The sequence below is a fragment of the Phocoena phocoena genome, chromosome 14, assembly GCF_963924675.1.
Source record: "Phocoena phocoena chromosome 14, mPhoPho1.1, whole genome shotgun sequence".
Lineage (NCBI taxonomy): Eukaryota > Metazoa > Chordata > Mammalia > Artiodactyla > Phocoenidae > Phocoena > Phocoena phocoena.
Genome location: NC_089232.1, coordinates 37,994,042 through 38,008,420, shown reverse-complemented (window position 1 = coordinate 38,008,420; position 14,379 = coordinate 37,994,042).

Genomic DNA, 14,379 nt, shown 5'->3' with positions numbered 1-14,379 from the left:
ACTTGGAATTGGCTGGTCCGGGGAAGACCCTAACGCGGGAAGCCTTTTGGAGGCACAGGTAGGCCCTGGAGGGACACTAGCGCCATTTATACTGCATATCTCTTACCTTTTCCTCCTTGCTATATCCTAAAACACGAGGAGTTGATGGCATCTGAGAGCTGGGAGGGGCTGCCAGCACTGTTACTGGATGATGGTGTGGGGGGCAGGACTAGAACTCAGGGCCTCTGCCCGCGTCCCTGCCTTTCCCTCCCCTCCCCTCCCAGCCCCCTGCCCCCAGGCAGGGTCCTCCCCCGCTCAGCACCTCCCGAGGTGACTCACTGTCACAGTCTCGGCGGCAGCCACGCTGCGTCCCCGCGCGCGGCCAGCAGGGGTCAGCATCCTCCGCGCAAAAGGCTGCCTCCGAGGGGTGGGACTCTTCGCCGCCTTTCTTCTAGCCGCCGTCAGTTTTGTTTCTGTTGCTGCGTCACCGTCTTAGCCAGAAGGCTTTTTGCGTCTTTTTAATTTATTACCCTAACGGGCCTCTCCCGGCCCGCTCGGCGTCTCACGCTAGACCAGGCAGACAACCGCCTGGTTGTCTCATCAGACAGCAGCCAGTGAGTGGGCTGGTGGAGGGCTGGGGGAGGGGGCTTCCTCCTCCCCTGGGCCTGGAGGAAAAGCGGCCTTGTCCCCAAAGGCAAGAGGAAGGAGTGTGTGCTGGGTGTGGTCGTGCTGTGAGGAATAATGCGCGCAAGGATGGGAGGCAGCAGTTTCTCTGTGCGCTGAAAGCGCAGGGGAGGACTTCTTGTTAGCAACGAACCGCAGATGGTTCTAACTGATGTAGGATGGTGCAACTTAAGATGTTTTGACCTTATGATGGTGCGGAAGTGATATTCATTCAGTAGAAACTGGACCTTGCATTTTGACTTTGGGCCTTTTCCCCGGACTAGCGATGTGCCGGTATTCCTTTGTGATGCTGGGCACGGGCAGTGCAGCCCCAGCTCGCTGTCAGCTGACCCATCATGGAGGGTGAACAACCCATCAGTTTTACAAATCATTCTGGACCCGGATAACCATTTGCTTTTCACCTTTAATACAACATTCAATAAATTACATGAGATAATTAACATTTTGTTATAAAATAGGCCTCATAGTAGATGATTTTGGCCAACTGCAGGCTAATGTAAGTGTAAGGCAAGGTAGTCTAGGCTAAGCTGTGATGTTGGGTAGGTTAGGTGTATTAAATGCATTTTCCACTTAAGATATTTTCAACTTAGGACGGGTTTATCAGGACCTAACCCCATCGTAAGTGGAGGAAGATCTGTATTAGATTTGGAATGAGTTTCTCACTAAGCTCATCAGAGCTTCCCAACCAGATTATTGACCAAAATTAATCTGATTAGGAAGTCCCCATGGTTCCCAGTGGGAGAGTGCCTATCTCCAGAAGATGGGGGTGGAGATGTGCTGCCGGGATGCAGAGGGCTGGGCTAGCCCAGTGGGAATTTCTTAGGCCTGGGGCAGAGTAGGGACCTGCTGCTGGCTTTGCTATAGGCTCGGAGCCAGGACTGTGATTAAAGCCTTCCTCCAATTGGCTGCTCCCCCTCTTGTTTGTGGCCTGACCTGAGGGGTTGCTGCCAGCAGCCTCTGGTCCCACCACTGCTTTGCCACTGAACCCGGAAGTGGCTATTCTACTGCAAAGGAGCTAAGACCTTATTTTCTTGCACCAGCATTTCCCCCATGGCTTATTTCTCTAACTTCTGAGAAGACAGAGATTAGAGCTTAGCTCTGGTGTCAGAAAAAGGTCTGGATGTTAGATCTGATTTTGCCCCTTACTAGCTGGAGATGATGGGGAAGTTTCTTTACCCCTTTATGTCTCCATCTTCTGGCCTGTTACGTGAGGGCTGCTAACAGAACCTACTACGTAGGGCTATTACGAGGAATTACCCAGTACTTGTAAAGGTTAGAGCTCCAGGCTTTTAAAACCCCGTCTCTTGGTGTGGGCATCCCAGGAGGGCACTAAGGCCAGCTGATGGGTGAGGCCATTCCTGTGTGTGGAGGCCAGGTGACACACACACTGCAGGGCAGGAAATACAGCCTGGCCAAGCTGGCAGAGCTGTACTCTGCAGTGAATACCCTCTTGGGAGGAGGCCTTCATGCTCCCCTTCGGTGTAGCTCGGAGATCATCCTCAGTGGTTCATTCTGCCTATGAGGCGGCAACTGTAGCGACTACGGGAATTGGACCACGTGGGTTCAATCCCAGCCCAAGACTCACCAGCTGTGTGGCCTTGAGCTAGTTACTTCTCCTTTGTGGGGATTGGTTTTCTGATCCGCAAAATCTGTATGACATAACCCACTGTCTCCTTACATCACGAAGATCAAGAGGTAATGCACGTGATGCTGCTGAGCTGGGCACCTGCCCCTCAGCAGCCTGGCACTGAGGACCCAGATGGTGAACACATGGATTTTGATACTAAAGACAGAAGAATATTTTGAGTAGAAAACCAAAGAGAAGTTGGGCCTTCTGGAGAGGCTCTTGCAACTGCTCGTCCACTTGCTTGTTTCTACAGCAAACCCAGGCCAGGGCAGTGCTTTAGGGTTCCTGGACATTTGTGAGCATGACAGCTGACCCCAGAAGCACCTTCAGACACTCTGCCAATATGTATTCCCATAGACAGTTCGAAGAAAAACTTAATTCTGGTTTTGAAGTAAATTAGCTTCAGTTTTTAAAGAGGATTTACAATCTGTTATGAATAAAGCTGGTATGAACGTTCATGTACAACTTCACTTCTCTTGGGCGAATATTTAGAAGTACGATTTGGGGGTCATGTGGTTTCTATGCTTGTAGAACTTCTGATTGAAAATTGTGAGATAGTTGGAGAATTGCTGCCCTCATGGGAGAGATTTCAATCAGATGTGACAGTAGGGAGAATACCACAGATATTATCGGGAGTCAGTGGGTTGTTTTTGTGAATAACAAGCAGCATGTGCGTGCGCACGCGTGTGTGTGCGTGCACGTGTGTGTGCGCATGCGCTTGCCAGGGGCAGCCGGGATGTTGCCTTCTACGCTGTCTCGGGGAAGCCAGGGCATACCTGCTTTTAGGGCTTCTACTGAAGCTGCAGAGAGGAAGGGCCTTGGCCTGGTCCCTCAGTGGTCCATTCTTGTATGTCACTGAAATCTGCCTTCATTTGGGCTTAAGGGGCTGTTTCTTTGGAATTTCTTTATTGTCAGCTTGGTTCAAGGCAAAGTCACTCAGAATTAAGAGACTTTCTACTGAAGGCTGGCCCTCGGCCCCAGGCACGTGGCGCTTATGCAGCACCATGCTTCTGCTTCCTGGCCAAGTTTTTTGACCAAGTCCCTACGTGGAGCACCCACATTCTCCTCTAGTTCAGTTTCCAGCCTGTCACAGCAAGAGACTTCTGTAAAGGAGTCAAAACCGGGCAAAGACTTTTCATTTCCATGAACAGTGCCCAAACTGCCTTACACACTAACTTAACTTACAGAACAAACTGTGCTGCTTAATTGACTTTTCATGTGTTCCTAACCAGAGGGGAAAAGAGGACATTCACAGTCAGCCCAAATGTCATTGTAGCATTATAAAAAGTATTGTATTGCTATAAACATTTTTGAGTACTACATTTTTCTCAGGCCGTGATGAAATGGGTTTCCTTAAGTAAGCAAGCAATGAGGACAAATCATAAAACCAAAAAAATGCTAAAAATAGGCGGGGGCATGGAACTCACGTCCCATTCAGTTACAGGAATAGCTGCAGAGCACATGTGTTTTCTATACTAGAATGCAGACCATTACATGTTATTTAGTCAGGCCAAGGTACTATTGGCTCTGGTCTCAGGAAAAGCATCTACTAGTCCTGCTGTGATCTTATTTAATCCTTGTAAACAAACCGGTGTGTAGAAGTGATTGTTGTACACATGTGACAAAATTGAGGCTCCATGAAGTAGACTAGCTGTCCTTCCTCCCTTTGCTGCAATTTAGTGGTTGAGCTGATCATGGGGAACCATCGGGCAGGATGCCCCCGGAGTGTGACTCAGTCATTGAGCTTCAGGGTTTCTTTCTGCCACGCTGTTCCCACATTTTTGTCATAAATGTCTCTGGGCCATTGGTTACTCTTACAAACTGCTTACCCCACTTTTTTTTTTAAAAAAATAAGAGATTTCACCTTCACATCCCCTCTTCTGGAAGTTGGTTATCAGGCCTGGGTATCCCACCTGAGTCCTAGACCACATCAGCATCTTCTTTCATTTTCATCCACTTTCCACAGAAGTAGTTGCTCAGAGCCTATCAGACAGACCCCAAAGCAACTATTGTCCCAAAGGTTGCTTTTTTTTTGTTTGTTTGCGGTACGCGGGCCTCTCACTGTTGTGGCCTCTCCCGTTGCGGAGCACAGGCTCCGGATGTGCAGGCTCAGCGGCCATGGCTCACGGGCCCAGCCGCTCCGCGGCACGTGGGATCTTCCCAGAACAGGGCATGAACCCGTGCCCCCTGCATCGGCAGGCGGACTCTCAACCACTGCGCCACCAGGGAAGCCCTCAAAGGTTGCATTTTTTTTTTCAGTTATTTCTGTGAATAGTGCTTTCTCTGAGGAGAAATAGTTCTTTCAGTATGGGCTGCAGATGCCTCCTCCACAGCCCTGTCGACTCCAGGCACTACCATTAACCTGGAGAACTTAGTGTCCCAAACCTCCCTTACCGGGGCCACCTCAGACCCAGATGTGAAATAGGTTTTGCCCTTCCACCAGTATTCCTGCACCAAGGATCCTAACTGTCTCCGTGTCTTTTGTGGGGTAAATATGAGTCCATAGAGTCAAGAGGAACTCTCTCATTCTTAGGCCATGCTTCCAACATAATTGCTAGCTGTGCGTGCAGTTCTTGTGGGCTTGTGTGTCTTCCTGGGAAAAATTCCTTCCCCGTTTATCGTCCTTTTTGGTTTTATAAGGTAGAATACCATTCACTCAATTTGAAGCTCAGAAAAAAAAATAGATGCTAAGGATCGTCACTTGGCATTCCTACTTAGTGCAGTTCATCTTTGGGGCTCCTGTAGATACCCCTAATATAAATTATGAATAGTTATTATTGCCAGGAAATGTAGCATATTCTTTGCAAAATGGTTATTTTAATAAACTGTCACCTATAATGTTAGATCAATGATTGATCTAATATAATAACAAACCACAGTAATTTCTTCATTTTTTGAACTGGAAGAATAACCCCCTTGTCTCATTCAATTCTATTTTCAATTTGATGAACACCTGCTATGTGCCAGACTCCCAGGAAAACAAAAATGGGACAATGCCTACTTTCAGCTGGGGTAGGAGATGAGCATTAAAATGGTTAACAAAGTTGTAGAAGAAAAAGCAGGTAATTTTGGCTGGAGGGCTGGGGACAGCTTTATGGCATAAGGAAGCTTTGAAGATGGAGCTTTTGACGATGCATACGGAGTGGGCAAATTGAGATTCAAAGGTATAAACTGGTGAGTGTGGATTTTCCACTGAGGAACTGGGTCCTGGGGTCTCCGGCCAGCCCCTTGGGCTCCTGTTAGGTCTCATCAACATGTTGATCTCCCGGAATTTGGGAAAACACAAAGTGCTTCCAGGACTGGGCCCTGAACTCTGTTCTCTGGCATACAAATATGTTCAAATGAGCTTTGGCCTGAGAAGGATCTGAAGTGGCTAGGCCAGCCCGGGGAATGGGGGATGGAGGTCAGCGTGACCTCAGGGTCCTGAGCAGACAGCATGGAGGTTCCGTGGCTCGACTTCAGCTCCCCCAAGCGTGACTGCTGGCTCCCTGTAGGCAGGCATCTTGCTTGGCCACTTCTGCTGGGCCACCCCACACCCATAGGCAGGGGCATCTGGAAGATAGTGGCCTTCCCTCTATGTGGCCCAAAGAAACTTGGCTTTTTCAGGGAAATGCTGTGAAGGACCCCAGAGATGACCAAGTCCACTGTTGGTCAAAGTGTGGTCCAGGATTGAGGATGGCCCGGGGCCACCTGAGAGCACCGGTTAGCCAGGCATGTCCCTGAATCTCCTTCCAGGCCCCCGGCACCCCATCTCTGGGGTGGGTCTGGGATCTACCAGGTCACAAGGTCTCCGGGTGATTCAGACCGTAAACCTCTGAGCCAGCCCTCATTTTGCATCCAGTGAGTGGACTGGGGTCTGATGGGCGAAGGGATTTGTCCTGAGTACTAGGACGAGAGCCCAAGGCCGCGTCTAGTCCAGTGCTGGTCACCGCACTCAGCACGCCTGTTCTTCACTTCCACCTTCCTCTCACTGGGCAAACCTGGAGTTCAGGTCCTGAGCGTTCAGCCTTGGCTGCCAGATCAGAGGGCTGACGGTTGCCGTAGGAGCAGGGAAGCCAGGAGCTGGAAACTGAAGCCTGAAACTGGCCCCCGAAGGCTGATTCTCAGTGTTTTCAGCCGTGGTTTCCTTATGAACAGTCCCCTCCTCTATCCAGCCCCCAGTCCTCCCACACGCCCAGCTACCTGCCCTCAGCCCTGGTCCTACCTGCATGCACATCTTCATAAACCCCCGCATCACACTCAAGCCCCTCCACTGTGTGCCCCCTGCATCAGAAAGTGAGCAAATATGAATGTGCCCTGAAATCAGCATTGAAGGACCCAAGTTGCAGCCCCATGCCACCTTGAGCACGTCACCAGCCCTCGCTGGCCCATGCAGGATGTCACTCAGTTTGTTTGTCACTTTGGCTTTTCCTTCTGGCTTAGATCACCCCACCCACGACCTGAGAAGACAAGTCAGACAAAACCAACCCCTCTCCAATGTGCCAAGGGGACCCCTGGTTTTGCTCACAGTTTTCTTCCCCATAGTCAGCACGCTGCTGCCACATAAAGGTGCTCAGTAAGTATTTGTGGAACTACAGGTACATGTGAATGTAGAGGCGCAGAGATGCTAGTAATCAGTGGGAGAACTTCAGTAGAAAAGCCTCCTCCAGGCTGTACTTCCTGCCAATGAGTTCAGTAAACTCCTCCTCTGAATCCTTTCAGTAAGTCCCACTTTGCTCTTGAGGATCTGATTATAATCAATAATGCCCTGAAACAATGGCTTTGGCCATCTCATCTGCAAAATGATGGGCTGGGTAAGATGGTCCCTCTTCCTCCCTCTGCCTTTTCTTTCGAACTTTCTCCCACCTCCACCCACTGGTCAGCCTCTGGCTCACACACCCCTGCTGGTGTCTGCTCTTCTGAGTCCCCTGCCCACCATTCTCCCCTGGTTCACAGACTTGGGTGTATCTGTGGCCGTAATACCTTGTGGGCTGGCGGAAAGGAAAGAAGCTGGACTTTCTTTTGGTTCCACCCTCTCGCCTTGTCATGCGTGACCTCTTCAATCCTCCAGGACCACTCAGTCCACAAATGCTGGACACCAGGCCCTGCCCTGAGCATCTGGGGCAATTAGATAGGAGATCCAGTTCCTGCCCTCCAGAAACCAACTGTGTGTCTGGGGGAGGAGACCATGTGGAAGATCAGGTGACTACAAGAGGTGCCACCCACCAGCACTCCCTGAGGAGGAGAATAAAGAGCTTAGCATCAGAGGCAGTGCTTTGGTGCCCGAGTTCTAACTTACTAGCATTAGGACCTTGGGCTGCATCACAGATCTGAGACACAGTGTCCTCGTCTATAAAGTGGGGAAAACAGGGACCCTCGTGAAATACAAAATCACCTTTAGGCCTGTATCACAGTAATAACTACTGCAGGCAAGATCCACGGATGGTTCCAAACTCAGTGGGCCGAAGTTGGAAGGGAAACAGGATATTGTAGAATCTCAAAGTGTCTCCCCCAAGGTACTTACAAATTATGAAGAGAAAAAGTAACTTTACTGTGGGGAAACCTGGCAGACTCTATCTTAAGTGATCAAGGTTAACATGACAAATTTACAAAAATAGGACAAATTAACATCATGTGCTCCTGGTACGATGCACTGAGAAGGGCATCACATCTCTTCGGTGGTCTTCTCGCCAAAAGTACATAATCTCAATCTAATCATGAGAAAAACGTCAGACAAACGCAGATTGAGAGACTTTCTACAAAGCAACTCGTCAGCACTCATCAAAAGAGTCAAAATCATGAAAGACAAAAGAACTGTTCACAGACTGGAGGAGAATAAGGAGACACAACAACTCGAATGTGGGATCCTTGACCAGAAAAAGGACATTTGAGAGAAAAAGATAATTGTACTGTGCTTGTATAAGATGTTAACATTAGGGGAAGCAGGGTGAGAGGTACACAGAGCTCTCTGTACTGTTTTGGCAACTTCTCTGTAACCTAAACCTAAAGTGTTGTCCCCCCTTTTTTTTTTAAGTGACTTAGGGTTTTGTGGGGAGTAAATGAGATGATGCATATGAGGTGCTTAGCACTGCTGGCACAGTAAGCGCTCAAGAAGGTTTACCCTCTACTAGTGTTGTTAAAGGGGTCTGACAGATCCTGAGGATGGCAGGTAGAGAGAAGGGCGATCCATTCTTCAAAGCAGGAGAATTAGCCTGAGCAGAGACCTCAAGGTACATTGTGGGGATATAAGCAGACCAGACTGACTAAAGCAGAAGGCTTGTTTTTGTTTTTGTCTTTTGCGGTATGAGGGCCTCTCACTGTTGTGGCCTCTCCCGTTGTGGAGCACAGGCTCCGGACACGCAGGCCCAGCGGCCATGGCCCACGGGCCCAACTGCTCCGCGGCATGTGGGATCCTCCTGGACCGGGGCACGAACCCGTGTCCCCTGCATTGGCAGGTGGATTTTTAACCACTGCGCCACCAGGGAAGTCCCTGTTTTTGTTTTTAATAGGGAGGTAATGGGAAATGAGACAGGAAAGGCCTCCAATGCCAAACTGGAGAACCAACTTCAGCTCCAGAAAGGCAGTAGGAAGTACCTATGTGAGAAAGTGGCAACATCACCTAAGTAGTTCCTTAATTTCCGAAAGGTCCACACTGCCTGGCAGAGCTGGTTAGATACTGACAAAGGACAAAGGGTTGGATGGGGAGGGAACGTTCTGAGAAGTTTGCCAGGAGTGTGGAATGCAAACGGCTGCACCAGTGTCGGGGAGACAGCAGGGAAATCCGGCATGTATCAATATCGAGGATCGCGGAGGGTGATGTTGCAGTTGGGGACGTGCTGCAGCAGTTGGTGTTCTGGGCTGAGGGGGCAGGGAAAGCAGGTGGAAACTCTCAGGGGCCCCAGCAAGCTGAGCATCCTGTGTGGAAATCCAAACTGAGCCTGTTTGCTCCTTCCTGGTCCCAGACGCTGAAATGCAACTGGGAAAAGGATGCTGGGAAGCAGTCCAGGAACGTTCAGTGTCTGCTGGGAGGTCAACCCAAATGCAGTAGGAATGTGACTCACTGTGTTCTGAGAGGTGGGAGGCCTGACAGCACCTGGCCACGTGAGGAGACTGAAATTGAGGCTCAAGTTCAGGTTCACTGTGTGGGTGAGAGGGAATGGTCCTGCCCTGAGCTTCCTGATGCACCTGGAGGAGCAGCCTGCACCCTCCCTGAGCTTGTGCTGAGCTCCCTCCCCTGGAGGCCTTGGGGAGCAGCCAATTTGAGGGGCCACCATAACCAGGGAGTGGGGCAGACTGGACTGACTAGAGGACCCGGGTGAAGGCCTGGCAGGGACCCCCTGCTCCAAGTGCAGCTCCCATCATTCCCCTCTGAGAGGAAGGGCTCCTGCAGCAGGAAGTTAGAGCAAATGGGACCAGAGTGTGACTTGCTGTGTCTGGTGGAAGGTGCAGGCGGCCCAGCCGCTCAGGTGTGTGTGGGGACCAGGGAGAGTGTCTAGCCCAGGGTTCTCAATCCTGGCTGCACAGCAGGATCACCTGGGGACTCCTTTGTGAAAACCTCAGTGCCCAGGCCCCTGTCCCTAGACGTTCCAGTTTAATAGGTTCCAGGTGACACCCAGGCACAGCTAGTTTTAGAGTATCAGTAGTTTTGGTTTCTTAACTTTTTATTCTAAAAACAAGAGTGAACAGAAAAATACTTCCTCCCCCGGTCCATTTGCCCATCATCCCACTTAAACAATTTTCAGCTCTTGGCCAGTCTGGTGGCAGCACTTCCTCCACAGCTCCCCACACCTGCCCCCTGGATTACTTTGAAGATCAGGAGCTCGTGATGCTCACCTGTGGACTGGGGCATCCACAGGCGGTTCCCATGTGCAGACACGGTTGAGGTCTGCAGATCTGGTGCAATCTCTTCTTCACACAGATATGCAAGCTGTGGCCCAGAGAAGAGAAAGGAGTTGTGAAAATCCCACAAAATGTCCCTTCCTACTTTAACATTCTATGAACTTGGAAGCACCATAGAGACTTCCAGAGTATCTTTGTCAAGCACTTCTGGGAAGCCTCACCCTGGTGCCAAGCCAAGGTCTCCGGAGGCAGAGTGGGCCTCAGCCCAGGTGCCAGTGGAGGGTTTCTTTTCTTCTGGTTCCTGGCAGAGCTCTATCCTGCTTTGTTCTGCTTAGGCTCGTTGCAGGACCGCCCACTAGTGGCCCTGTTTGAATCCTCTCAAGCTCTCAGGCCCTTTGGTTGAAATTCAGTGGTTTGTTTTTCTGGCTGCAGGACCAGCTGGGGCTGTGATGACTCAGGGCTGGGACAGCCAGGAGTCTGTGGTCTGCAGAGCTCCTCTAAGCTCCAGAGGCATGGAGGCAAATGTTCACAGAGGTTCCCACTCTCTGAGGGCCAGGTAGCAGGTCCCATCGGTGGGTGAGCTTCCCCAGGGGCTTGCCTGCTGGCCTCTCACACACCATGTCTGTCTGCTTTCTTTTCTAGTCAGAGTGCAGGTCCTCACCATGCAACAGGTGCTGTTGAATCCTCGGCACCCTCAGTGTGATGGTCGCGTGGGTCTGGATCCTAAGGCTGGGGGTCCCCAGTGGCATGGCAGCCCCGGAGCTGCGGGGAGCCCGGGCTTGGAGCGGCTGTGGTCAATGTGCAGAGGCTGGAGTTGTTTCCTCTCCTGCTTTTACAGTTCCCTTCCGTTTCATCCCTGGCTGGGGTGGGCCCTAATCCTGGCGGTCTTCCACACCGCTCTGTGGAAGCAGCCAGCACTACCTCCTTCCTGCTCTACCAAAGAGTCTATTGTGGGACCAGGGCTGTGCGTGGGGTGAGGAGGTGAGGGGTATAGTCAGCACACTGCTTCACTGGCCCACACCCCAGAATGAAAGGATCAGGGACTCCACATCTTCATCTGACCTTTAGCCTGAAGTCCTAGGGACAGTCATATTCCTCACCTTAAAAAAGCAGTAGCTGCCAGGAGAGTTACAACTGGGGCCCTGACTCGAGCTGTTGCTGGATTCGTCACCTGTGCCTAGAATCTCCAGACCGCTGGAGAGAACTAGTGTGTATGTGGGTGTTGGGGGGGAGTGGGGCTGTCAGAGTGGAAACTGGGTCTTCATCACAGACACACCTCTGAAACATGGGCAAGAGGGAGAGTAAGACCCCTCACTGCCAGAACCGTATGGTCCAGCTAATAGAGCAGAGCAGGCACATGGGAGAACCCCAAAGATGCTTGGATTCTGTGTGGCAGCAGGTCTGACCTCAAAGACGGGTGTTCACGGAGTATCTCTGCTGCAGAAGTGAGTAAAGGAGCCTTCAGGGGTTGTGGGGAGACTCGCTAGAGGTGGTGAGGAGAGCTTGACAGAGCTGAGTGTTGCCTTTGGAACGGGGAGGGTAACCTATGAGCCCCACACCCCATCACCGAATGAGCACGATGGGGTCAGCTCAGTTCTATGTCACGTCAGGCCCAGCCATGGCAGGCAGCCACCTCTTTTACCTTCTGTCAGGGCGTCCCCAGAGGGCCAAGCTGAACACCACCTTTATTTTTCCAGAAAATGTGCAAATGCACTTTATGTTATTTCAGGCACACATGTAATTTTTATTTTGTATAAAGTTATATGTTATCTATGCAACTCTTAGTATACATGAATGTACTTCCCTAAAATGGCTAGTGGCATATTCCAGCCTCAGGTTAGACCTGGTAGAAGTGGTTGGGCTAAGCTCTTTCCTCAAAACGGGCCCAGGGTGGTGTGATGTGGTGAGCATGGCTGGGAGGTCACCTGGCCCTGTCCCATGTGTCGTCTGGGGGAAGTATGAACTTCACTAAGACCTTTATCTTCATTTTCAAACTGTATGGGCTAATTTAGCTTCTTGCCACTGTCATTTTCAGTTAATTCTTTTTTTTTTTTAATTGAAGTACAGTTGATTTACAATGTTATGTTAATTTCTGCTGTATAGCAAAGTGATTCAGTTGTACACGTATATACATTCTTTTTTTAAAATATTCTTTTCCATTATGGCTTATCATTGGACATTGAATATAGTTCTTTGTGCTGTATGGTAGGACCTTGTTGTTTGTCCATTCTATATACAATAGCTTACATCCGCTAACCCCAACCTCCCACTCCATCCCTCCCCCAACCCCCTCCCCCTTGGCAACCACTAGTCTGTTCTTTATGTCTGTGAGTTTGTTTTTGTTTCATAGATAAGTTCATTTGGGTCATATTTTAGATTCCACGTATAAGTGATATCATATGGTACATCTTTCTGGCTTACTTCACTTAGTATGATAATCTCTAGTTGCATCCATGTTGCTGCAAATGGCATTATTTCATTCTTTTTTGTGGCTGAGTAGTATTCCATTGTATATATGTATCACATCTTATTTGTCCATTCATCTGTCAATGGACACTTAGGTTGTTTCCATGGCTTGGCTATTGTGAATAGTGCTGCTATGAACATAGGGGTGTATGTATCGTTTTGAATTCGAATTTTTTCTGGATATATGCCCAGGAGTGGCATTGCTGGATCATATGGTAATTCTTTTTTTTTTTTTTTTTTTTTAACATCTTTATTGGGGTATAATTGCTTTACAATGGTGTGTTAGTTTCTGCTTTATAACAAAGTGAATCAGTTATACATATACATATGTTCCCATATGTCTTCCCTCTTGCGTCTCCCTCCCTCCCACTCTCCCTATCCCACCCCTCCAGGCTGTGGTAATTCTATTTTTAGTTTTCTGAGGAACCTCCATACTGTTTTCCACAGTGGCTGTACCAACTTATATTCCCACCAACAGTGTAGGAGGGTTCCCTTTTCTCCACACCCTCTCCAGCATTTGTTATTTGTAGACTTTTTAATGATGGCCATTCTGACTGGTGTGAGGTGGTACCTCATTGTAGTTTTGATTTGCATTTCTCTAATAATTAACAATACTGAGCATCTTTTTGTGTGCCTTTTGGCCATTTGTATTTCTTATCTGGAGAAATGTCTGTTCTGCCCATTTTTTGATTGAGTTGTTTGTTTTTTTGTTGTTGAATTGTATGAGCTTTTTGGAAATTAAGCCCTTGTTGATCACATCGTTTGCAAATATTTTCTCCCATTCTGTAGGTTATCTTTTCATTTTGTTTATAGTTTCCTTAGTTAATTCTTTTTATCCGCCCCCCCCCCCACCTTTTTTTGTTTTTTAAATTAAAAATCCAGAGGGGGACTTCCCTGGCCGTCCAGTGGCTAAGACTCCCTGCTTTGACTGCAGGGGGTGCGGGTTCAATCCCTGGTCAGGGAACTAAGATCTTGCATGCCACGCGGCCAAAAATAAAGAAATTAAAAATAAAAGTTTTATTTTTTTAATTAAAAAAATTAAAATTAAAAATCCATTGATTTGCTCTGAAAAATGGAAACATTCAATGGTGTTACCAAGTTAGGATTTCTTCTCCTCGCTTTCAGAGTTCTTTCTAAGGAATTTTATTTCAAGAAAACAGAAATGAAAATAAGGGTGAGAGTTACTCCTTCTGCCTGTTGCCTGCTGCCAGGTGATGGCAGGCAAATAGCATCTGGAGAACATCCGGCTGTTTTGCCGAGTACAGCCTGTGAGGTCAGGGAAGGAGGCAGCACATTCCTGGCTCCTGAGCGGGAAAGTGTGCAAGGAGGCCCAGGTGGCTCTTCTGTTGGCTGGAGCTTTGTGGTGTTCGGGAAGAGGCTGTGTCTGGTGCCCCAGAAGCAGGCCGTCTCCTGGCCGTCACCGCCTGGCCAGCCTGGGTCCTGCGGACTGGCTGCCAGTTTGTCTTAAGTTGTTCTGTCTCTCTCCCTTCCCCTGCCCTTGAGGAAGCCCATCCCCACCCTAGTCGTAGGACCTCCACCTTCGTATCCTGACGTCCTCCTGGCCTTGAATACTCCTCCAGAGGGTGTCCTCTCCTTTCCCTGGCCTCTGAAAGCAAGGTCACCTCTGAGGCCAGCGAGCTGCTCCTTCCTTCAGGTCTTCAAGCTCTGGGAAGATAGCCTGACAGTTGGCTTGTTTCCCTTTGGCATGATTAGGCCTCATTAGTCAGCTTCCCCCAGGGCGCTGACCACCTCTGCCTGTCTGTGCGTCTCTGTGTGTGTTGGGGGGCACCTTTTCTCTCTCTATT